A 27,493-nucleotide genomic window follows, 5' to 3' on the forward strand; every position below is an offset into this window, starting at 1 on the left:
CAAAACCCTTAGACTATTCCATAGTCACTTCCAAAATTCTATTTTGGGAAGGCGGTTTTGGTATCTATTTTGCCATATTTCATATGCGCAATTTTGCTAGATCAATCACGAAAAGACTTGAGCATTCCGATTGGTGAATAGGATTTTATTAAAATCAACTCCTTGAAATTAATTATATCCTTTACAACCAACCTAGCTATGTATGCATATACATTTCCACATTTGTTAGTTTCTCCTTGAAAATTTATTTGCAATCGATGGTCTTTCACCTTTCATGCAAATTAATCAAGTTTCAAACATGATTTTCAAATATGGAGTCTATTTCGGATATTCATGGATTTTAACCATCATTCGAAATTTGGATTTGTCATAGCTATCTTACAAGACATTATTCCTTTACTTGTAAGTCCTAGGTTTGTTTCTAACTTAATAGAAAATTTATAGGATTCAATCCAAGCCTTTGGTGAATTCTATACCTATACGGGGTAATTGCATCAAACACTGAGTTTTAAGGCGCTTTCAAAGCCCTTTTATTATGTTGATCTTACTCCAACATTTTTAATATTTTGTGAGTAATGAATTCTCTTTTAAGGCACTTGTAAAGTCCTTTTGAGTATTCTTGATCAAGCATTCTCATGAAGTCCTTTAAGGTCTTCCGAAATTGTCAGTTCTAGTTTGTTGAGTTCATTTTCCTCCCACTTGTCGTTTTGGAAACATGTTACATTCCAGAAAGACACCACTTAGAGCAACAAACATTATGTTCTCAATTAGGATGTGGAGGTAATGCCCGTAGTCTCACTTAAATGTTTACAAAGAGACATGTATATTGTCTTTGGGTAAAAGTTCGTTGTGAAACAAACAGTTAGCTCCTACTTGAGCTATCTTAGTCTTTATTGAGCCATTCAGCTCCCACTGAGCCACCTAGCTCCCCCTTAAGCCACTTAGCTCCCACTTAGCTAGTGAACTCCCACTGAGACAAAGACCCTTAGACATATACTTGAAAAGACTTTTAGAAGTTATTTCTATCCATAACTGAATATGGCGTCCTTTCTTAGCTTAGACATATTGTTTAGTGTAACATTAGTCATTTGTGCAAATCTTTAAGAACTTTATAGGAAGGGTTGTGAACCATCATCGTTCGAGTCATTTTCAAATGACATCGAGGTCTCCGTGAAGACACACTATGTTCTTTGTGGAGTTCTTTATGAAAATTTCCATTCATAACTTTGAAATGGTCACGCTTGGCTCAAGCAAACATCGCTCGATCTAATCTAGACGTTTTGATATCTTGCCAAGTCGATTCTGTACTTCACTGGACTCTTGAGCTACTCAAGTCAAGTTTGTTCACGTTTGATGATTATAGCCATATCCTTTCAAATTCTTCGTGAAACGTTGAAGTAATTGAATCCTCTTTAGCCTTCGGAGTCAACTGTCTCTACCAAGAACAATAGCTCTCTGCTTTGTCGGTTTCAACAAGTAAGACTTGCTTGTCTTAGAACGATTCCAAATCGAGCAACTATCAAGAATCTATCTAATAGAGCCTTTGAGTACGTTCTTGTCGATGTGACATTGCTAAAGATGTTCGGAATGCAAATCAAGCCCATGACTTGAACTTAGTGAGTTTGTCATGTTTGGGGAAATGTTTGTTTATAATCAGGCATTCTTGACTCAATGCTTGGATAACCATGCCATTCAAATAAATCTCGCACCTATTGCTCATTACTTTGAATGTGAGTCTTTCCGTGTGTAAACGGATCAATTGCTGATTATGTGACATAATAACCATTAGTTATTCCAGCCTTTGGCTTAAAAGGTCTTTAAACAAAACATACGACTTTACAACTGATGTAGCTCTTCTTGCTTCATTCTAAGCTTGTAAGTCGATAACTTAGCTTAACTTCAATAGTTTGAGGTCACTATCATAGTGGAACACTCAAGCAGTATCCGATACTTGTGAAGATAACGAATTGCTATGTTAACTACAATAACATGAACTCATGAGTTGAAAAGAAATCTAATTCCTTTTCTTCGTTCCTTCTTTCCTATATTTTTTATTATACAATATCTCATAATCTTACTTTAAGAATCATTTCTTTAAGTACCTTGACTCTTATATTCTTAGGCATAATCAAGCACCTAGTGCGCCGTTAAACAAAGTTCCATCTTTTCCATTAATTCTTACTCGAATTACTACATCAATGAGTCCTACTCAATTATGATGCGAAAAGATACGTTGGTTGTCAAACATTGACAATCTTGAGTTTGCAACTCAATACCTCATGTTTTATCAAAACTACCTAGTGTTTTGAATACATGATGTCCAACCGTCCTTTCAGACTTAGTTATAAAAGTCATTAATGAGAATTATATTTTAGAAATGCTTTTCTTTTCTTTGAGAACTATTCTCAAGGATTTCCTTTACCAATCATGGAAACAATATCATTTGATTTAGAGTACTATAAATATAAGTGCAAAGTATAACCATTTATCAAGAACATAATAAGTTTGAAATAGCATTCATGCAACCTTCAATCTTATTAAACGTCTTATTTACGCATAAAAAATTGTCCCTATTTGGCGAAAATAATGCGATTCCAAGATCCGAAGAAACAAAGAGTGGTTAAGCATGCTTTGGCTTGTCTTAAACACTCAATCTTCTAGGGTAAGTATTGCCTTGCTAATGGCTCTAAGCCACTCTTGGTTAGACAATCGTCGCATCTAATGCATCTTTGACGATGTATCTCTTTTACCACGTTATGTGAGGACTCCTCACTCATACAGATGAGTTAAACCAAAACCAACGTGCACACCCGGTGTGCCTTACGCGCCTTGGAGAAGTGATGGCACCTCGCTTTGGCGTAGCCTACCATCACCATCGTCCGGTTAGTAAGTGTTGTTTTGGAAAGGCAAGTTTGACTCAATATTATTAGGGACCTAGGATTTCTATGTTGGTTGATTTAAGTGAACTTAACTAATCATCGCAACATCAAGAAAACCTAAACATGCATCTAACGAATAATTCACATATATATAAGCATGAAATATAAAGCGAAATTATAGATTCATATTGGCAACTAGCATGACCCCTTGAATTCTTCAAATCTTCAAAAGGTCTTCATTTACAATTCAAGGCCTTGTCTTCCAAGATACGCCGTCTTCAAGACTTAACCAAAACATGCAAATACTAGTGTCTACGACTAGGAATAATCTAAATATAAAAGTACAAAAATACTTAACGGTACGTAGACCGTATTTAGATTTACAAAAATACATAACGGCACGTAGTCCGTATTTTCTATCCTAGTCGGGTCCCACTAGTTGCCATTTCATAAAACCCGTGAGAGAGAATATACATTCCATTCATCCATTCACTATCTGTGAATGGCCCATGCAATTTACAAAATCAAATAAGTAAAATGCATTTAAACAACGCGCGCACTAGTAACTAATCTAGGTGGTTAATCCGATTAACACGCCTAATTAAAACTAGTCAAAGTTGTTTAACCGATTATGTAATTGACGTCATTAATAATTGAAGCTCCCACTAAATTTCGCATTTCCCTTAATATAATTAATCTAATTAATTAAGTCGGTAGCACCCAAACTTGTCAAAATGAAATTTTGCCAATGCCGCTCAAAACCGAGGCCTAGCCTCCCAAAATTTTAATTAAAATAAACAAAATTAATTAAAATAAATAAAACGGCAAAATAAGCAACATTAAGCCTATTAAGGCTAGTCACCTCACCGCACCAAGCTTACGCACACACCCAAAAAAAATAACGCACACACGACCCATGGCACGCGCCCACACGCTGCTGCCACTACACGCACGTGCGTGGCTGCTGCAGCCCGCGTGCTGCTGCCGCGCGTGTGGCCGCACGCAAGGCGGGGCAGCCACCTTGGCAGCCACATGCGGGCTGCTGTGCAGCCCGGCTCGCCAAGGTGGTTCTTTGCCTCGTTTTGCGTGCCACGGCCTCGGGATTTGATCCCTTTTCGCGAGACAAAAATAATTAATTCTAAATTAATTTTAGAACTAATATAGTGAGCAAAATAAAATTTTAAACAAGTCTAACTTAATAAAATTTTCAAAGTGCAAATAACCAAAATAATTCCAAGAACCATTCTTAATTAAATTGGTTTAGCTTGGTGCAAAATTAAATTGAGGCAATTTCTCACTTTCAATTTAATCAATTTAAATTAAACTTGAGAATTTGACAAAGTAAGGTGACGTTGGAAAAATATGAACTTTAATGTTCAAATGAAAATTCCAACATCTAAATTTTGTGAATCCTTCAAAACTATATCTTCCAACATGAAGATAACCAAATTTCTATCACAAAAATTGAAACATTATGTTTCCAATCAACTCAAAATGATTAATACAACAAAGTTTAACACAAAATAACATGGAATTTAGTGGTTTTTAAAGTTTCAATCACTTATCACAAATAAAGATTGAATCTTTAACACTTAGGAAGCCTCAAAAATAAAATTTTCACACTAAAAAGCAATTAGTTTGCAATTATGTGAAAATAAATCAACCTTTAAGCATCAAATACTACCAAGTAAGTGTGCTTTAAGGGGACATAAAAATGCAGAAAATAATGCAAATAATCAACCATATAATCAACAATTTATGCCATTAATTTCAAGGTTAGAAAAGACTTAAAAATTTTCTTCAAAAACGAAAAACCCCTCGAAAAGGCATTTTTGGTCAAAATTTGGCTAAAATACAGACCCCTTGGGATAAAAACCTTTCCAGATTACGTTTTCCACCCAAAATTCACAAGTTTAGGGCGAAAATCCGGGTTCTGGACCAAACTCGACATTAAAAACGGGATTAAAATAAACAAAACCGAGCAACTAATCTAATTTGTAACTTAAACCAGAAAAATAAGCCAAAATAAACCTTGAAAAAACATGATTGTAAAAATAAACGAGCGGGGCTCCGATACCGCTGTTGGGGTTTGGTGAGTCTGACTCACCGCGGAAACAACCCTGACCCGAGCAACCACTCGCAATTAATAAAATCATAAAGCATAAATAAATAATCACAAGGAAAGGAAAACGAATCTTACCCTCGAAGCGAGCTACGCCCAAAAATCGAGGCTCTTACTTGAAAGCTACGAGCCATCAAGTGCCGTGCCTCCGACGGTATCCACCCACAAAAAGGCGAACACAACTTTAAGGTCCGCTACCTTGGAGTTAGCAAGGTCTGACTAAAACCCGAGTGTTATATGAGTTTAAGAGTTTTCCCTAAATTATGGAATGCTCTTTTTAACTCCCACTCAAGCAAAGAATTCTCAAGCCATCCCATGACTATTTATAAGGGAGTATGCTTTGTGATTTCCACTCATCTTTCAATGTGGGACATTTCACAAAAAGATCCCACATGGAAAGATTGGTGAATTCAACCTTTAGTTAAATAAACCAAGGAACAAGTAACAAGTGTCACATGGTTAGGAGTGGACCACTTTCTCACTTGGTCCCCAAGGCATTTCACATGCAATGTGAACTAACCATGTGTCACCCAACCTTGAGCCCCAAGTTGGGTTCGGTTAGCCCATTTTATTTTGGCCCGTGTCCATAACCCATCAACCCGGGTCCACGGCCCTTGCCACATATGTCGCCACCGTGGCGCGCCGCCACCATAGCACTGCCACGTGGCACGCTGCCAGCGTGGCATGCTGCCACTTGGCGGCTGCCAACGTGGCGGCCACGTGTGCGGCCACGTGTGGTGCCACATGGCTTTTTTGCCATGTGTGCTGCCACGTGGCATGCTCCTATTGGGCATTCATTCCTAGCCTTTTGTGTGGCTAGGATTTTACTTATTACTTGATGCATTTTCCCGTCTCGCCAAATCCTAAATTTTGGCTCGACATTTGAGATTCTCCGACGCTCGGTTTCGACGCTCCAAGCTCGAATTTCCGTCGTCTAAATGTTTAACACTCGGGCGACGAATTAATTTCTTCCAAATTAATTCGTCGAGTTGGTTCGTATATTTTGCTTGGGTGTGACCCGAAGGGTTCAGTCAAGATTAAGCTGTAATATTAATTATATTAATATTACTGATCGGAAGCGGCCTCCACCCAGGCATTCCGATCACTTGACCTTACTGAATATATTAGCTTTCTAATAATTCTGAACCCGCTATCAGAATAATACACTTGTTCGAAGGACACCATTCATTTCATGTTTAACGTCCAAGTGAGACCGCTGTATTAAATAATATTGCAATGAACGCAAGAGCTTATCAAATGCACTACTACACATTTCATATGATAACAAGTAGGCAAATGAAGGAAGGAGGACGTGCAACAAGATTATTGCACGTAAGTGAGGAGGGAGATGCCAAAAGAAAGAAGAAAAATCAAAAGAAAAATCAAGAAAATAAGAAGAGAAAGAAGAAGAAAAATAAGGCAAACTCTCCTCAAAATATATTTGGGTGGCATAATCACCCATTTCCTCAATAATGGGAGGAGGAAGAGTCTCATCAAAGAAGAGAGGGTCCTCAATAGGCTTTAAGACAAAAGAGGGGAGGAATATAGGTGTAGACACCCATTTGTGTCTCCCCAAAACCAAACCCAGTGATGAATGCCTTTCACGTCGAACCATAATCGAATGAGGTGAAAAGTATTTGAAAGTCAAGTGTTGCGGTTTAGTTTTATTTATGAATTCTCTTCTCTCTGTTTTCGAAAATAACTCTATTTATTTAAGAATAGCCAAACGATATATTATAAGCCCAATTCTCTTCTCTCTGTATTTGAAAGGAAGGGTTTAGTTTGGTCAGTAATTAAGTTCCAACAATAGTGTAGTTGGATGGGGCTCGAAGAGATCTTTCCAACGATATATTATAAGCCCAATTCCGATAAATATTGAGGAAGTTATGGCCAAAATACTAAACTGGACCCGGTTAATTATTTACACACGGCCCAATGATCTAGAGGAGGGCCCAATGTTAATTATTATTCCTAAAATTATTAGGATTAATTATAATTTTCTAGAAGTTTCTAGAAGGTTCCTTTTTAATTCTAATATTATTAGATTTAATAATTATTTATTTAAAATAGATTTTTATTTGGAATAAAATACTTTTATTATTATTTTAAAATTATTATTATTATTATTATCTTTGAAAAACGCTTTTTATCTTCTGTACGGATTCCGTAGATCAAGTTGATTAAAGATCGGATTCCGCGTGGAAAAACGCGCTTAAACCAGGTTGTCGCCAAACGACAAAGCTGTCGCCTCGCGACACACCCTGTCGCGTCGCGACAGAGTGAATTCCTGGCGACAGCGTGTAGTTTTATTTCTTATCAAATTCTATGATTTTCCGGACTATTTCCTTATAATAGGGTCTCAAACCTCCGTTTTTATTCATCAATTACCATCAATTCTCTCTCAAGAATTTCTTAATTCTTAATCTCTCTCTTTCTTTTCTAAACCACCCTTTTTACAAAATACAATATTCCGCATTCACAAGACATAGAATCTCTTAGCCAAGTTCGAAGTTGCCTTCGCCCTAGACGTGCAAGGTTTGATAATTTCTGAGGGTTTGGTCCAAAACTAGTCAAAACTTTATTTAATTTGATTTTAATTTAATTATTTAGTTATTCTTTATTATTTTCATTGAATTTTACTAACTTGTGTATTTTGTTATTAGAAAGAGGTACGAGGCTTCAAAGTAAGTAGATTAGCTTACTCTCTATTTCTTTCACAATGTAGAAAGCATGTTTATTATTGTTTAATATTCCTAGTATCATGTTAGGATGTTTAATTCCTAGTATCATGTTAGGATGTGTTTTTATTGCTTTCTAGTATCATGTTTAGGGTGCCTTTGTTTATTTCTAATATCATGTTAGCATGTTAGTACCATGTTAGGTTTAAATCTTTGATCTTTATTGTTTAGTGACATGCTAGGATTTGTTATTAATCTTGTTAGTATCATGCCTAGGATCTTGCTATTATTATTAAGTTTTATTATACCTTATCCTGATTATTATGAATATTATTATTATCATTATTGTTTATTATTATGTTGCTTGATATATTTTATTGTTATTGCTTGATCACACCTTTTATGCATGTTTAAAGGAAATTTGTACTTGGAATCACGCTTAATAAGATAATTAATAATTTGGTTTAGGCTAATGTGATTTTAACTCAAGTGATTGCCAATAATAGTCTTATTTGTGCATTAATATTCAACCAACATAGATAAAAAAGTTAGGTTTAATATACTGTTTGTATGTTATTCGAAAAGCGCACATGAATACGAGCAGAACAAAGTAGAGGCCTATTTTATAGGGCGGGTCCTTTCTTTTGTAGATTGGATTCGTACCCTCATCCCCGGACCCTATTTGGCTCAAGACCTTATGGAGTTGATGGTCCTTTTGGATTGTCTTTTGGGTTTACAAGTTCCTAAAACTTGTTGGCGACTCTTTTGCTCTCTTTTCTTTCCCTTTGGAACGCCACCATACTTAAGTGTATGATCACAGTGGGGTTCAAGTTTGGGGTCATAATGCTTGAAATATTCCCTACAGTTTGTGGTGACTCCACTGGGGAGGATTTCTATTTATATTCCTGAAATTTATTTTGGCAATTATTTAGAATGAGCGGATGAGACTAGAATGTGCGTGATTGGATTAACATTATTGTCATATGCATTAAAAGGTTCTCGTTGGATAGACCAATGAGTCAAAAACATAGGATTTTTACACGTAGGAAATTTGAGAAATATCTTTCATGACTAGAATCGAAAAACGATGCGAAATTTGGAAAATTCTAAGAACACAGAAACTTGCCAAGTCATGTAGGAACTAGCGTCTAGAAAACAGGGCTTGTCGCCCGTAAAGAGTTTCTGTCGCCTGGCGACCGTTATGTCGCTTGGCGACAAAGGTTCTTTTGTGGCGACAGTCCTTGTAGTCTGGCGCCAAGTTCTTCCAATACCGAGCCAGGGGTCTGCCTTCTTGCTTTGACCATTTCTAGCACTGTTGGCTCGATTTTACTTATTGATTGAGTCCTTTTCTCACTTTTCTGAACCCATATGTGTTCTACATATGGACATAACCCTCTGGGGGTTCCTACTTCACCTGCCCAATTGAATATCCACTATATGTGCAACAACGGGTACGTGCAAAGTTTGTGAATCCACCAAACCATGGAGTCGAGTTTGATTTCATCACGAACTCGCGGGGTCCCGTCCATTCGCACCAACCCTCATTGGAGGCTTGTGTGCAATGCATACGGATTCATAACCATGGACCTTTTTGACTTAACCCATATCCTTGAACTTTAGAGAACTAGAGCCATGGTTAGGTTGCAAACTCATTGCATCATATTGTGACTATGTGAACTACTTGTGCATCCTTGTTTGTGCATACGATATATGTGTTAACCGTTTGTTTGACTTGTGATTAAGACTAAATAAATTGACTAATGACTAAAAGGACTTTGTCTAATAATTAATTAATCTTGAATTAATTAAAGGCTAATAAATTGATCAACTTGACTTAGTACGACTTTAGGCATGTCCACTTAGAGTAAAATTACTGGAAACAGTCCAGATTGATATTCCAGCAATGGCACAGAAATTTGGGCTGTAGCGCTGCTGTTTAGTGTCTGTCGCCTGGCGACAGTTCTGTCGTCTAGCGACAGGCTTTAAACGGTGGCGACAGTCCTGTCGTTTTAGCGACAGTCCAGTTTCTTGCTCGAGTCATCACGACGAGTCTAATTAAACAGTCTACTAATAAGTTTATCAATTTATTAATGGTTTAAACCACGTTCAAGTCTTTAATTAAATCTAGGCACTTAGAGACCAATGGTCATACACTAAGAGTCAAAGCATGTCACTCACACACATTCATAAAGCAAACACATAACATGTTTGTCACATTATGACCATGTCTAGAGAGTCTTACATGCGTATTTTCCGTCATTTTTTTAGGGGGGTAAGTCGGATATTAATCCTCCATTTTTAAACTTCATTAAATCTTCCCTTAAAATATATACCCTATTTTTGCCTTTTCTTTTTAATTTTAGACCATAAAGTCAAGTCAATTAGAGTCGAGTATTAAAACAAATATGGTTTAACTTACAGCGCGTGGACAAGAAAGGAAGGGCGTTTAATCAAGGACAACACCTTCGTGCAAATCTTACTTTTTGACAAACCGGTTAGTAGGAAAAGGAAAGCTAAGAAGACAATGGCTAGTCAAGAAGAGCTTAATGAAGTCAAGGGACAGGTAGCCAACTTGGCTGAGACATTGCAAAACTTAACTCTGCAAATAAGTGACCCTGCGAGACAGAAACAAATGGACCTAATCTAGGAAAGCTTAGGCAAGCTGTCCAACGACTTTAGATTCCAAGGGATTAGCTCATAAGGGGTCTCGGTGGATAAGGACCTTCTCCCGTAGAAGTTCAATCCCAATGACATCCCTAAATTTAAGGCTATGGATAACCCTTACTTTCATTTAAGAGCATTTGAAACTATAATGAATATTAAGGGTTAGATAAGAAAGCATTTCATTCTGTATTTTCTTTGTCTTTAGAAGCTGTATGTCAACAGTGGTACTTTTCACTTGATAAAGAAAAGACCTCTAGTTGGGAGTCTATTGTAAGTGCTTTCATTGAAAGATATAAATGCAATATTCAAATTAAAACTGATCATAGAGAGCTTGAATTCTAAAGCAAAAAGAAAATGAAGGTTTCACTTCCTTCTTTAATAAATGGAGGGAAACCACTGCAAAAATGGTTGAAGTACCTAGTGAAAAAGAATCTGTTAGGATGTTCATTAAGAACCTCCAAGAAAATTATTCTAAGCATCTTAGGTACCAAAGCAATATGCATACCTTTAAGGTCGTCTATGATATTGGTATTAATATTGAAGATGACCTAGCCAAACAAAAAGTTGCTAACAATAATTCCAACAGTGGCTGGAAGGGTAAGAAGAACTACAATCCTTCTTCATCTAAATCCACCCACTCAAACAATGTTAGCACCTTTAATTTAAATGAAGTCCTAACAATGAACAACAATCAAGGACAAAAGAAACCATTTAGGAAGAATTGTACTCCTATTGGTATGAGTTATGACACCGCATTTGACCGTTTACACGCAAAAGGTCTTATAACTCCTGTTGGACCATTTGGGGACCCACCTGTCGAAAGGAGAACGGCTAGCTGGAACCCAAATGCACATTGTAAATATCACCAAGGCAGGGGCCATCCTACGGAAAATTGTCAGAGGCTAGAGGAAGCCATTCAAGACTTGATCGATAGTAACAAGCTTCCATTGCCCCCTACAAGTAAGAAGCCAAGCATCAACACCGCACCACTGTCGGATTCCTTGGCTATTTCTGACGAAGAAAATCAAGTGGACCCATCTAGTCTCATAGAACCTATTGAGACTATTGAGGAAGAAATCTTCGAAGATGCTGTTGAATCTCATGACCAAGAACCTGCAACTAAGCAAGACGTCTATGTGTTAACACTAGTATTGTCGGAAATGTACAAGTTGTTGTTCCAAACCTATGAGGCTTTAAGAGAGAAAAATGAGTTACTCAAGAGTAGACCTCCACCCAAGGAGAATAAATCCTTTTCTCTACAAGTAATTGACACTCCCAAGACAAATAACAAACGTTATACTCCAATTGGGACGTCATATGCTAATATGTTCAAAATGCTCTCCGAGAATGGTAAAATCCAACCTCTCGAACCGAGACCATTTGAGTCATTAAAAAGGATGGACAAATTTTATTTTTCATACCATCAATCAGGGGGACATACAATAGAGAATTGCTTTAAGTTCAAAGATTTGATCCAACGATTGATTGATGATAAGAAACTGGTTCAACTCCCACAGGATGCTACAATCAATGGAGTGTGGGACAGTGATGATGAGGATGTCTACCTCAAAGACATCAACGAGACTCCTCTATCAACAATATACCCAGTAAGTGACATTTGGGACGAGGAAGATTCGCCCATTGATGTCCTCACCAGGTCCGGGAGAATGCAACCTCCCATTTTAACACAACCTATGCCCACTATCCAGCAAATTCCCATACCAATCATAGAAGACAACGATGTTGTCAAACAACTAAAAAAGACTAAGGTTGAAATGAACGTGTGGAAGCTCTTAGCCACATCCCGAGAGCATAGAGTTGCAGTCATGGATGCTTTGGCTAAAGTAGGCATAGATTCGGACACCACTCCTGAGGGACTAGCTAACTTCCTCACGAGTGATCTTCCAAGTCCAATCAACTTGGTTACTTTTTCGGATAAGGATTTACCACCGGAAGGTGACAAACACAACAAAGCCCTAAACCTCACAGTAATATGTAGGAGGATGAATGTTCCTATGACTCTTGTGGATAATGGTTCGGCAATCAATGTTTGCCCACTTAGAACCGCGAGAACGCTAGGAATAAGAGATGAGGATTTATCCCCATCAACTCAAGGGATAAGGGCTTATGATAACTCACGCCGTCAAGCATTAGGAACAATCACCATGAACATAACGGCGGGTGCAATTGAACATGCCACTATGTTCCAGGTAGTGGACATTAAAGCATCTTTCAACTTGTTATTGGGACGCCCTTGGCTTCATGATCTTAAGGCCGTCCCTTCATCTCTTCACCAACAAGTGAAAGCCATAGTTGGAGGAATTCCAATCACCATCGATGCTTCATCTATGAGGATTAAAACGGTGGAAAATCCACTAATCAATGTAGAGCACGATGAAAATGACGAAGACTTGTGGGGCTTTAGCGAAGAGGTCTCCTTAATAGAAGAAGATGAAAGGACCCCTCTTCATTACGACCTCCACTCAAACATGGTAACTAATGCTATTCTAAGAAAACAATGACACTTTCCGGGAATGACTCCAGGAAAGAAGAAAGGAATAGCTAAGCATATGGGATTACCTGGCCTCCCTAAGTTGGATACTTTCGGACTTGGTTTTGAACCAACTCGCGAAGATCTTAAGTGGGCCCAAGAAAAGTCGAGAGCACGAAAGAATGCTCGTGCACAAAAGAGGGAAATACCCATGGACCAATATCCTCTCACTCTAAATGGACAATTTATAAGAGAAGGAGAGGATTATCCTTGTCATGAATTTCCTGAACCTTTCGTTGTAAATGGCATAAGACAACCAGGGTTCGAGAACTTTTTGGATTGTTACTTCCTAGACGAAATCCCAACCCCAATTTATAAGGAGAAAGCGCCCCCTTGCTTTGACTTTAACGTCATGGGACTCCTCTTTGGAAGAGAAAAGAATGAGCCAAGATATGCGGAAGACAACTCTTCGCTCATTCAAACGGTCCTTCAAAGTGAAAACTTTGATCCCTCGAAATTCATCACTCCAATAGAAGATCAAGAGCGAGGATGGCGCAAAACAGTGAAGATGACCACTACAAATGGAAGGAAGATTTCAGTAACTACAGGACAAGGGCCAATGTTCGAAGAATCGTCTGAGTCAGAGTCCGAGTCAGAGTCTTCTCCTATCGAGTCTTCTAAATCCTTAGTTGTAGCACCCCCACCTTCTATTTCTACTCCTAGGATAGTTAGTAATCAAGTCCCAACGGACATCTCTCTATTCGATTTAATGATTTCAGAATTCAATAATATGTCTTCTTCCCCTTATTCCTCTTGCTTTTCTTTATCTAAAGATGACGAGCATTGCTTAACTAATGATGAAAATGACAAAGAAATAATTAAAGCAATGGAAACACTTGAAAATAAAACGCCAATAATTGAGGATACAGAAACGGTTGACATCCCAAAAGATCAAACCATTAAAAGAGAAGTTAAAATCGGACTAACACTAAGTAAAGATGAAAGAACCGATTTAATTAATCTACTCAAAGAATTTATTGATGTATTCGCTTGGTCATACGAAGATATGCCAGGCATTAATAGAGAGATAGCTCAACACACAATACCATTAATTCAAGGAATGAAACCTGTAAAACAAAAATTACGTCGAATGAAACCCGACGTAGCTCTTAAAATAAAAGAGGAAGTACAAAAACAAATAACTGCAGGTTTTATTAGGGTATCTAAATACCCCGAATGGGTCGCCAACGTTGTCCCAGTTCCGAAAAAAGATGGTACAGTACGAATGTGTGTCGACTATCAAGATCTAAATAAGGCAAGTCCAAAGGATGACTTCCCTTTACCACACATCGATATTTTGGTAGATAATACAGCAAATCATGCGCTTCTCTCATTTATGGATGGGTACGCAGGATACAACCAAATTCTTATGGCTGAAGAAGACATGGAAAAGACAACATTCATAACACCTTGGGGTACTTACTGTTACACGGTAATGCCATTCGGGTTGAAAAACGCGGGTGCCACTTACCAACGAGCAGCGACTGCCCTACTCCATGACATGATGCATAAAGAATTGGAAGTTTATGTAGATGATATGATCGTAAAATCCAAAGACCGCCCAGGACACCCAATAACCTTAAAAAAGTTCTTTGAAAGGCTAACAAAATATAACATGAGGTTAAACCCTTCCAAATATGCTTTCGGAGTAACTTTAGGAAAGCTCTTGGGATACGTCATAAGCTCTAGAGGAATAAAGATAGACCCCACCAAAATCAAGGCGATCATGTCCATGCCACCGCCCAAAACCGAAAAACAAATTCGGGGATTTATCGGCCGGTTGCAATACATAAGTAGGTTCATATCCAAGTTAACCACAATATGTGAACCAATATTCAGGAAGCTTAAGAAGAATGTACCAATTATATGGGACGACGAGTGTCAAAAAGCCTTTGAAAAGATCAAAGCCTACCTCTCGAATCCTCCTGTATTAGCTCCAGCACTCCCTGGAATACCCCTAAGGTTATACTTAACCGTTACAAAAGACACAATGGGAGCCATGCTTGCGCAAGAGGTAGAAAATAAAGAAAATGTTATTTACTACCTAATTTAAGTAAGAAAATGCTCGAGTACGAGACACGCTATACACCACTAGAGAAGTTATGCCTCACATTGGTGTGGGCCACAACTAAATTATGACATTACATGCTTGTACATACAGTTTACGTAGTATCACGAATGGATCCTCTCAAATATCTATTCGAAAGATCTACACTTAATGGGCGTATCTCAAGGTGGATAGTAAACTTGGCCCAATTTGATATAAGATTCATGCCTCAAAAGGCAATCAAAGGATCAGTGGTATCGGATTTTCTGGCAGATTTCCCAATAGAAGATTCGACACCCTTGGAAGAAAACGAATTTCCAGATGAAAGTTTAATAATGACAGAGGATGATACATGGACTTTATATTTTGATGGAGCCTCAAACCAAAAGGGATGCGGCGTAGGAGTCTTACTAGTATCACCTAAAGAGGAACATGTTCCTATATCCATTAAGTTAGATTTCGACGTTACCAACAACGCAGCCGAATATGAAGCATGCGTGGTGGGCCTCAAAACTGCTTTAGCCCTAGGAGTAAAGAAACTCCGGATATTTGGAGATTCTTCATTGATCATTAATCAAATCTCGAAAAGATGGAAGGTTAGGAGTGAAAGCTTAGCTCCCTACCAAACATATTTGGAAACCCTCACTGATCAGTTGGAAAAGGTGGAATACACTTATCTACCTAGAGAGGAAAACCAATTTGCCGATGCCTTGGCAAGACTAGCCTCAATGGTAAGGATTCCTAAGGAAATTGAGCAAATGCCTTTGACCATAGAAAAAAGGCATAAACCAGCATACATTCAAGCTATAGAAGACGATGAAGTGATTCAAGAGGAAGAACATGAAGAAGAACCATGGTTTACAGATATACTGAATTATGTCACCAAAGGAGAATATCCTCCTCATGCTGATAAAAGAGCAAAAAGAGCACTATGGGTTTTAGCTTCCCAGTTTGTACTCATAGGAGATGAGTTACACAAAAGGGTACCTAAAGGTCGAGCTTTATTATGTGTAGGCAAAAAAGACGCTCAAAGAGCTATGAGAGTAGTCCATGAAGGGATATGTGGAACACATGTTAATGGCAAAATGCTAGTCCAAAAGATAATGCGAGAAGGGTATGATTGGACTACCATGAATAGGGATTGTCATCAATATGTAAAAAGATGCCCCAAATGCCAAATTTATGCAAATTTGCAACATATTCCACCATCTCTCCTCTACACATACACTTCACCATGGCCTTTCTCTACATGGGGAATAGACATAATTGGAAAAATTACACCTCCCGGAACAGGAGGTCATGAATACATCCTAGTTGCAATAGATTACTTCACAAAGTGGGTAGAAGCACAATCATATGCTATACTCACCGCCAAACATGTAGTACTCTTTATCGAAAGAAACATAATTTGTCGATACGGAGTCCCACATGAAATGATAAGTGACAATGGAACTCACTTTCAAGCCGAATGTGAAGAATTGCTACAAAAGTATGGTATTCAACATCATCATTCTTCCCCTTATAGACCTCAAGAAAATGGAGCAGTTGAGGCCGCTAATAAAAATTTAAAGACGATTATCGAAAAAATGACTGAAAATTATAAGGATTAGCCTGACAAACTTCACTTCGCACTGTGGGGCTATCGCACGTCAATCCGAACATCAACAGGAAATACGCCATTCAACCTAGTATATGGAATGGATGCCGTACAACCTGTAGAGTTAGAAATACCTTCTCTACGCATTGCGTTAGAAAGTAAACTTGATGAAGTCGAATGGACTAGAGCACGGTATGAAGAGTTAATTCTACTCGATGAAAAACGACCTAGAGGCTCTACATCATACCCAATGCTATCAAACCCGCATGGCTAGACATTTCAATAAGAAGGTCAAGACTAGAAATATCAAGGTTGGGGACTTGGTATTAAAAGCATTAAGAAAAAATGTTTTGGACCCAAGAGGCAAATTTAGGCCTAATTGGTCCGGACCATACATTGTCAAAACAATCCTGTCAGAAGGCGCGGCTAAGTTAACTGACATGGATGGTAACGAGTTTTCAAACATGACGAATCTTGACCAACTTAAGAAATACTACCCATAATTACTTGAGTAAAACACTCAAGAGAGCTACGTTTGGCCTGATTCCTTAAAACAAAGGATACGTAGGCAACCCAAACAGGGTGCGGCTACTATAATTTTTCAAAATTTTGCATCCCAGAGTTAAAATATACATGTCTGCAAAATTGCAAGACTGGCGCAAGAAAAAGGACTCTGTCGCCAGACGACAGCTTTGTCGCCAGGCCACAGAGGCAATTCGTCAGCGACAACCATTTGGGTAACAGCGCTAAATTTCTGTAAGTGTCTGGGCAAATTTTGTAAATTCTGGAAATTTGTTCGACTTCCATACTCGAATAAATTCTCCGAAAATTGAATGTTGTAATTGTTTTCATTGCTTTAAATGTAAAGTTAATTTAAATAAAAGCTGAAATTTTATTAATTAATAAAGAAATTACATTATTGATGAAATAAAAGCTTAAAAATTAACTAAAACAATTTAACATTGTCTAATAAATCAAAGGAAATGCAATGCTCTAATCTTTCTTCTCCTTCTTAATTCTCTTCAAATTTTTGTCCGCATTCTCTTCCTCATCATCCATAACCTTTGCTAGGAGACATCCACTAGAAGATCTACACTCTATCTTAGTATAGATAGTTTCCCCATCCGCTAAGACCCCGTGTTTCTTCTCCACCCAAGCCTTCTTTTCTGTAGAATCAACTTTCCTTTTTCCTTTCTTAGAACTTTTCTTTTTTGGCATAATAGGAGTTTTAAATTCACTTCTTTCTCCTAGGCGTTCTTTAGCAGGGACATTTTTGTCACCCAGACGATTCTTCACATCGGTTATCTCAACCTTGACTTGGGATTTCTGAAGTTTTCCATCATGCCATTGCTTTACACTGTTTGACAAACAAGGTGGAACCCTGTGGGTAATCACCTCCCATAAGGGCCTACCACTCCAATATTTGTCAAAACTCTCAACTTCTTGCGACACGGGAAATTTATAAGGATGGCGGAGATCTCCTGTAGGGATGGTTTGTGCAAGACCATATTGTCTCTTAACTCTACAAGGGAAATAAAAAGTCAACTTTGATAAACTCGGGAGACGGCAGTATGCTTGGCTATTACAACCAATCATCTTTTTAATTTTCCACCAAGGGATGACCCAGTTCAGAGTAAAATCACCTGCAGCAAACACCTTGCTCCACTCACGGCGACCTATCCTCAAAAATCGTTTCTTTCGCCGAACCACGCAATTGGGAGTGTATTTTTCAATATCATCAGGAGGATTAATAAATTTTAGCCTCTCCATGAGCCATATCTATAAACATACATTTTATTAGCATTGCAGTGTAAAAATATTTTTAATTCCTTGTAATTAAGAATAGTATTATTTTATACCTGTAATAAAATTGGAAAACCTCGAAAAGGTGCTTTTGGATTCTTTCTCAATGCATCTAGGCACAACATGGTCTCTCCAACAATTAGTGGCATTGGGTTTCTCACGGATTCAACTTGTTCCATAACAGATATGATTATTGCTTGGCCTTCATTATCTTTACCACTAATTAAAAGAAGATGGCTAAACATGCAAAAGAGGAAAGCTCTTCTTTCATAGACATGAAATCCAGAATTAGGTTTGTCAAAATAATAACGTCCCAATTCTTTCAAATAAACTACATTGCCATGCACTATATTTTTTAAGTCCATACCCCTTAGATCAAAGAAACGCTCGAAATCTTTGTAATAATATTCACTTACTCTAGGCATTACCGCAAGATCTGTGGAATAAAAGCCTATAATGGCTCCAAATTCTTCCGGTAAAGGGCATATTTCATCATGAAAAAATCTAAAACAGTAGGTATTAATATCCCAATATTCTCCGGCAGAATAGATAAAGTCTATGTCAAGACTCACCCCCTTTACACCATACACACCCCCCATATGGAAAAAGTCTAATTCTTTTTTCTCTTTGGAAGTTAAAAGATGACACCACTCATTCATATATACACAAAAAGTTCTTTTAGCTAAAGGCATGATTACAAGTTAATTTACTTAATTAATAAACTGGTTAAATTATGCAGAAAACGTAGGTTCTGGGGGCTATTTATAAGCTTTTTTCACGGCAAAATTCAACTCCTGTGAGAATTAGGAAAATTAACTTTGTCGCCAAGCGACAAGTCTGTCGCGTGGCGGCAGGTTTAATTACGCAGCGCCAGTATTTTTTCAGCAGCGACAGCTGTTATGCGTTGAAAACCGTGTTTTACTTGCTCGTATTCAACTTTGACTTGACTGATCCTTATTATTTTCCCCTTTTATCCATACACTTTTTTACCCTTATTATTATTATTATTTTATTTTATTTTATTAAGCTTAATTACTTTTAGGCTTATTTTTAGTAATTATACTTTTGTTCCTTCATTTCATTTTTTTCATTTTTTCTTTTGGGGGAGAGAGTCGGTACCCTCCACTAATATTAAAAATGACGGAAATTTTGCGCAAAAAAAAAAAATTACACTTTCTCACACATTCACACGCACACAAAATGAAAAAATAAAATAAGAGATAAAATATTTAATACAATAATAAGTGCATATATACAAAGTGTCTAATACATGAGTCATGTAAATAAAAATAGACAAAGTCCTACAAAGTCAAAATAAATAAAAATACAGGTACAGCTACGATGCAGGAGGTCGCAAATGGTGAGGGGCACCAAAAGTGTCAAAGAAATTCCTACTTCGGGGAGTATGTCCATCACCATCCCCCGAACCACCAGTTGGCGCGAATTGCAACTCAGGGCCAGGCCACCTAACCTCACCCTGGTGCCCGACGGAAAGAGGCTGGGGCTGAAAGGCTGCTGCGACGACGAGCCAACCTCGTACGTCCCACCACCTATCCCACCTCGGCTGGTCGGCCGGTCGGAACATCCTCAGGAGATGATGCTGAGTCCTCTACAGCGGCGGCCTCAGAACGACCACCCCGACCACCTGAAGTAGTCCGACGACGCCTCGAGTCAGACCTAGTAATCTCTCTCCTACGCTCGGGTCTCGACCGAGTGCGTGGAGAAGGAATAGGTTGTCCCTACAAAAGTAAATCAAAGTTAGCAAATGCAAGTAAAAGGCAAGATAAAGATGTTAAATGTAAGGAATAATACCTCCTCAGCGTCGTTGCTACGATTGGTAGCACGGTTCCGCAACCTCACGAGCTGGCTGCGAAAGGCGTCTATGCACCTAGCCATAGCTGTCACCACCTCGCGAGAAAACTGCTCCCCCTCTAGAGCTGGTGGAATGAGCTCCTCGATCGGCCCGTACATGCCCTGATAGCGTATGGACATCCTCAAGGGAATGAACTCCCTAGACCGGCCTGGTAAGAATAAAAGGTTAGGAAAATGCTTGGGGGCTACCTAAAGAAAGACAAGACGAAATAAATAAAAGCATACCGCAGCCTCCCCTGAAAGGACAGGAGCCGGCGCTAGCAACGGTAGCAGGTCCTCCTCGTAACTCTGCTCGAGGAGAATGTAGGATCTCCAAGGAGTACCCCGAGAAGATCCACTGGCTCGATCCCGCTGCAAGGCATCATGAAACATATGCCGAGGTGGAGGAGCAGGAACTACAAAGACGTCTGAGGAGTGCTGAATGGCTACCCTCTCCCCTAGGTAGACCACCGCGTCGTACGTCCCTAGAAAATAACGACGCTCAGCAGTATACTGCACCGCCAGCGCAGGAATAGGAAAAGCAGCCCAAGGTCGATAGACCGGGCTGGGCTCCTGCAAAATCACTATGTAAGGAACCAATACCAAAAGGAAAGAAAAAAGTAGTAGTTATAAAAACCTACCGAGAGGATCATCTCTCGAAGGCGTAGCACCTCCGGTGGACCTCTGCGGCCTCCCCAACTAGCAGCAACGAGGAGCACGCGAGAAGAAGGCCTCGCAGGCGCAAGTGAGGGGAAATACTCGTAGAACCAGATCTATATGAAAGGCAAACGTCAGTAAAGATTATGCTTCTAACCTAGAGTTAAATCTCAAAAAGAAAAGAGATATACCTCTACGACCCTCCAAAAGCTAGAAAGGGCTACCTCTCCAAACAAGGCCCGGTGACGACAAGAATGCCGCAGGCCCAGTAGAAAGTCTGCATAGGCCATGCTGGCCCAGTCATATGTCCCGACCAGGTGAAGGTCGCGAACGGCGGACAGGTAGTAGAGAAGTACTCTACTACCTCGATCAGGGGAAAACGTCCCTGATAGCAAGATCAGTACAAAGATGCGCACCCGCTGGTCTCGGGTGGTGGCATCTTCCTCAAAAGCTGCAGCCAATGTGCAGCAACGAATACATCGGGAACTCATCTGTCTCGACTGAGCCTCAGCCTGGGCCCAAACAGCAATCGGCCCCAACAACTCCTGAACCTCCGGCGAGTAGACAGTGATGTCGGTGTCGAACGGCAGAGGAGTAGACTGAAACTCTAACCCCGTGATGAGGCTGAAGTCAGCTGGAGTGACCGTCATCTCACCCCAAGGAAAGTGGAAAATGTTGGTGGTGTCCCAAAAGAACTCCACCAAAGACCGAACGACGAGATTACCCCCATCGTATGAAAACATGGCCCGGGCGGCCAGAAGAAGAGGAGTCAACCCACATGACTCCCAAAGATGACGAAGACCCTCATCACGACTGATGAAGTTGTCGTAGAGAGAACCGATGGTGGAGTTACCCGAGCTGTGGCTACGGGTCCTCCCACTCGCAAGACCACGTCGGACTCGCTCCGACAGGTGGTGAACTGGTGCATGGAACAGGGTGCGCTCGTCCCAATCTGGCATGAGACCCAACCTGGAAGTCGAAGGCACCTCCTCGCCCTCGCTGGTAGGCTCGTCCTCTCGGCGCGAGTCTCTCGATCGAGAGCCTGAACCACGTCGTCTAGCCATGCTAAAGTATATAAAAGTAATTAATTTTAAGGCTCTACAGTATCTAAGGTTCACCTAGGCCGCATGATACTATGTTCGCAAAACAGAGTACGTAGTACTAAAACAGAGCAAAAATTCAACTAAGCATGTAAGCATTTTTCAAGCAAACAAACAATTTCTTGCAAACATATGATAAATATTGTGACAAATTGTACAAGCAAAAGCAGTAAAAATGCGAAGAACGAGTCACATTGTTCTTCACGACCTCAAGAAGTCCAACAATGGTGAATTGCTCGTTTCTTCACCAAATTGAGTCAAACAAGTCTCAAAATACTCCCAAGACAATATACAAGCATAACTAAACAAATTCAAGGCATAAAATTCAACAAACAAAGCAAGTTAAGCAAGAACATTTTCGAATTTTTCGAAAATTCGTGAACAAGAACGTGCAATTCATCAAAAAACCGAGTAGAGTTTGAGCAAAACTTACATAGATCAGGAAAATAGATGAATTAAGCTTCGATTTGCAACAAGTTTGAGCGAATTTGGTTGAGAAATGAGTGAGAACGAGCGATTTGAAGTTTTTGTGAAAAACGCACAAGCAGAGCAGCGAAATGAGAAAGAAGAAGAAGACGGGTTTTAAAACCCCGATTCTGTCGCCAAATGACAGGATTGTCGCGAGGCGACAGACGCAATTGCTGACGACAGCTGTCTCTGGCTAGCGTTGGAGCGACGACAAGATGCTGGACCCCACATTATGACTTTGTGGACCTAATTTAGCAGTTTGGGTTCCTTGGTATGCCAGTTAGCCCCTTTAAGCAAAATTGACATGATTTAGTCAGCTTGATTGCAGTTGCATTAAGTGATCGATTTGATGAAAGATCGTCTCACTTAGCTTAAAGCGCCTAATTATTGGCTCATAACAAGGCACCGATATAATGGTTCATTAAAGTAGAAGCACCGAAGCATTGGAACAAAAATAACGATATGTTAAATACACAGAATGATTCTTTGGCGATATCCCAACATAGAGAGGAGTTGTCTAGTGGCGAAATACAGCCGTGGTGAGGTAATGTCACAAGTTTTGAAGATGGCGAAGTAAAGTCACCTTCGACGGTCCCTCAAGGTAATGAGGAGATTGTCTATAGCGGCGATGCACTGCCGTGGCGACATACTGCCACAACCCTGAAGATGACGACATACAGTTATTTTCGACGATGTTCCCGAAATACTGTGGAGGATTGTCACCAAGAGTATTGAAGATGACGACATATGGTTACCTACAATGATGGCGTTCACGAGGTATTGTGGAGGTTGTCACAAACAACAAAAGCAACAGCAAAACGGTTACTTTCAGAGACGTGTGCTCGACGGTGCAAGATACGCGTTTCTTGACTCTTTTATCTGTTTAACTAATGATTAGTTTGCAGGTATCGGCGTTATAAGAATGATTTGGGATCGCAGAACGTTTTGAATCATTCTCCGTCCCTATCGATACTTTGACTTTTGTTTTCGAAACCTAAGTTTCTCCAAACTCAGTCAAAGTGGGGGCTTCTGTAGACACCCATTTGTGTCTCCCCAAAACCAAACCCAGTGATGAATGCCTTTCACGTCGAACCATAATCGAATGAGGTGAAAAGTATTTGAAAGTCAAGTGTTGCGGTTTAGTTTTATTTATGAATTCTCTTCTCTCTGTTTTCGAAAATAACTCTATTTATTTAAGAATATCCAAAGTAGTTTAGTTTGGTCCGTAATTAAGGTCCAATAATAGTGTAGTTGGATGGGGCTCGAAGAGATCTTTCCAACGATATATTATAAGCCCAATTCCGATAAATATTGAGGAAGTTATGGCCAAAATACTAAACCGGGCCCGGTTAATTATTTACATACGGCCCAATGATCTAGAGGAGGGCCCAATGTTAATTATTATTCCTAAAATTATTAGGATTAATTATAATTTTCTAGAAGTTTCTAGAAGGTTCCTTTTTAATTCTAATATTATTAGATTTAATAATTATTTATTTAAAATAGACTTTTATTTGGAATAAAATACTTTTATTATTATTTTAAAATTATTATTATTATTATTATTATTATTATTATTATTATTATTATTATTATTATTATTATTATTATTATCTTTGAAAAACGCTTTTTATCTTCTGTACGGATTCCGTAGATCAAGTTGATTAAAGATCGGATTCCGCGTGGAAAAACGCACTTAAACCAGGTTGTCGCCAAACAACAAAGCTGTCGCCTCGCGACAGACCTTGTCGCCTCGCGACAGAGTGAATTCCTGGCGACAGCGTGTAGTTTTATTTCTTATCAAATTCTATGATTTTCCGGACTATTTCCTTATAAATAGGGTCTCAAACCTCCGTTTTTATTCATCAATTACCATCAATTCTCTCTCAAGAATTTCTTAATTCTTAATCTCTCTCTTTCTTTTCTAAACCACCCTTTTTACAAAATACAATATTCCGCATTCACAAGACTTAGAATCTCTTAGCCAAGTTCGAAGTTGCCTTCGCCCTAGACGTGCAAGGTTTGATAATTTCTGAGGGTTTGGTCCAAAACTAGTCAAAACTTTATTTAATTTGATTTTAATTTAATTATTTAGTTATTCTTTATTATTTTCATTGAATTTTACTAACTTTTGTATTTTGTTATTAGAAAGAGGTACGAGGCTTCAAAGTAAGTAGATTAGCTTACTCTCTATTTCTTTCACAATGTAGAAAGCATGTTTATTATTGTTTAATATTCCTAGTATCATGTTAGGATGTTTAAATCCTAGTATCATGTTAGGATATGTTTTTATTGCTTTTTAGTATCATGTTTAGGGTGCCTTTGTTTATTTCTAATATCACGTTAGCATGTTAGTACCATGTTAGGTTTAAAGCTTTGATCTTTATTGTTTAGTGACATGCTAGGATTTGTTATTAATCTTGTTAGTATCATGCCTGGGATCTTGCTATTATTATTAAGTTTTATTATACCTTATCATGATTATTATGAATATTATTATTATTATCATTATTGTTTATTGTTACGTTACTTGACATATTTTATTGTTATTGCTTGATCACACCTTTTATGCATGTTTAAAGGGAATTTGTACTTGGAATTACGCTTAATAAGATAATTAATAATTTGGTTTAGGCTAATGTGATTTTAACTCAACTGATCGCCAATAATAGTCTTATTTGTGCATTAATATTCAACCAACATAGATAAACAGGTTAGGTTTAATATAATGTTTGTATGTTATTCGAAAAGTGCACATGAATACGAGCAGAACAAAGTAGAGGCCTATTTTATAGGGCGGGTCCTTTCTTTTGTAGATTGGATTCGTACCCTCATCCCCGGACCCTATTTGGTTCAAGACCTTATGGAGTTGATGGTCCTTTTGGATTGTCTTTTGGGTTTACAAGTTCCTAAAACTTGTTGGCAACTCTTTTGCTCTCTTTTCTTTCCCTTTGGAACGCCACCATACTTAAGTGTATGATCACAGTGGGGTTCAAGTTTGGGGTCATAATGCTTGAAATATTCCCTACAATAGGATAGTAGGGGATGTGGTCGAATTTCTTTGAAAAAGGGACATGAGGAAGGGGAGGAGAAACAATGGTCTCACAAAGCCTCACATCACCAATGAGGGCATGAAAATCAATCATAGAATCATCTAAAGAACACTCATGACTCATATCTCCCTCAAACAAAAACTCTCCAAGAAAAACAACCTCATCGTCCTCTCTATCACAACGATGCACAACCACTCCCTCGACAAACTCAAAGCCTAGAGTCTCAAAACCATGCATGAAAGGATAAAGGTTTCTCTCAAACTCATCCCTTTGCCATGAAGCATTGCCAATGAACTCTCTCAAAAGGCTATAATGATTTGTTACACCTTCAATGAACATACTAGCCATAACCTCAAAAGAATCCAAAGACTCATGGATAGAAGGGTCACAAACATGCAAGCTAGACTCATCAAGATAGGGAAGGGGGTTGGAATCCTCAAAATCGACATTTTCTTCTTTCACAACTCTTCCACCACCACTCAAGGGACTCTCAATCTCTCTTGATTGCTTAAACTCATCATCATCATCCTCATGAACTCCCTCATTCAAACATGAAGATGGCTCACTCACATCCTCACCAAGGGAAGCTCTCAAAGGGGGCGAATAAGGGGAAGGATGACACTCAAGCTCAAAAGGGGAATGAAAAGGATCAAAATCCTCAAAAATCCTCTCATCACAAGAAAATCTCTCCTCAGCTTCACACCCTTGGCCCACATCATCCTCAAAAACACTCTCACACTCCAAATGAGGTGCCTCACATCCATTTACATCAACCATAGCACTCATCACTTAGGCAAGCCTCACTTCTCTCAATTTTTGTTCCTCTTGAATCTTTTGGAGTTGTTGGGTGAGATATTGCATTTGAGAAAGAATTTGTGCATCAATGTTATCGGGTTGAGGTTCATGATCAAAATCAAATTGCATATTATCAAAATTAGCACAAACCTCATCACAATGAGCATAAGAGGGGAAGGGGTCAACATGCATATTTGAATCGTCACAAGGCACATTAGAAGTATCAAGAGAATTCATGCAAAAATTAGAAGAATCTTGACATTGAGAATCAAAACAAGAAACATGACTTTCTCTATCATAAGAATCTCTAGCAAGCCAAGTGAAGAAATTTCAAGCATCATGCATAGACAAATAACGGAATCTACCATTATACATGTCCTCAACCATTCCCCTAGTGTACTCATTCATGCCCCAATAAGCTATACTACAAGCATCACTAAGAGACCCATGGTAACTAAGGAAACCATCTAATCTATCAAAGTATGCATAAAAGGGTTCATCATCAAATTGAGGAAAAGATAAGCATGCCATTTTTATACAAAAAAACAAAGAAAAGCAAACAAAAATCAAATAATATACAAGAACCTAGCTAATCTAATCAACACAAACTAATGAACTCCCTAGTCCCCGGCAATGGCGCCAAAATTTGGTCAAGGGTTAAGATAGGTCGTTGGTCTACTAACCCTAATCAAATTAATTATTTATAACCTAAACTACCCTAATAAAAGTATAGGGGTAAGTAAAGGGTCGAACCCAAAAGGACTAAGTGTATCAATCTATGCTAATTAGACTACTAGGAAAGCTTGTGAGGTAAAGAGAGATTCAACTAAACACTACAAAGAGCAAATAACTAAAACTAGGGAAAGTGGAATCCAATTACAACAATGCATTCAACAACATCATACAATTAGATGAAAATGACCTCAATTAGGAACGATCAACACATTTAACTCACTCTCGCGCAATTAAGCATGTTAATTATCCTACTAAACTAATTCACTCTCGTGCAACTAGCCTAGCAAAGGTATGGAAGAATTTAGACCCTCAACCAACTCACTCTCACACAATTGATTGAAAGCAAAATTAAGAACATAGAATCAATTAGCTAGAAAGATTCTAATCCATAAAAGTATCATCCATACACAATAATCAAGAAACAATTCCATACTAATCACAATCAATCATTCAATTTATTAACATAACCTTCATCCATTTCCCTAGAACAAAA

This window comes from Chenopodium album, chromosome 23, assembly GCF_948465745.1.
Source record: "Chenopodium album chromosome 23, dcCheAlbu1.1, whole genome shotgun sequence".
NCBI classification, from domain to species: Eukaryota; Viridiplantae; Streptophyta; class Magnoliopsida; order Caryophyllales; family Amaranthaceae; genus Chenopodium; species Chenopodium album.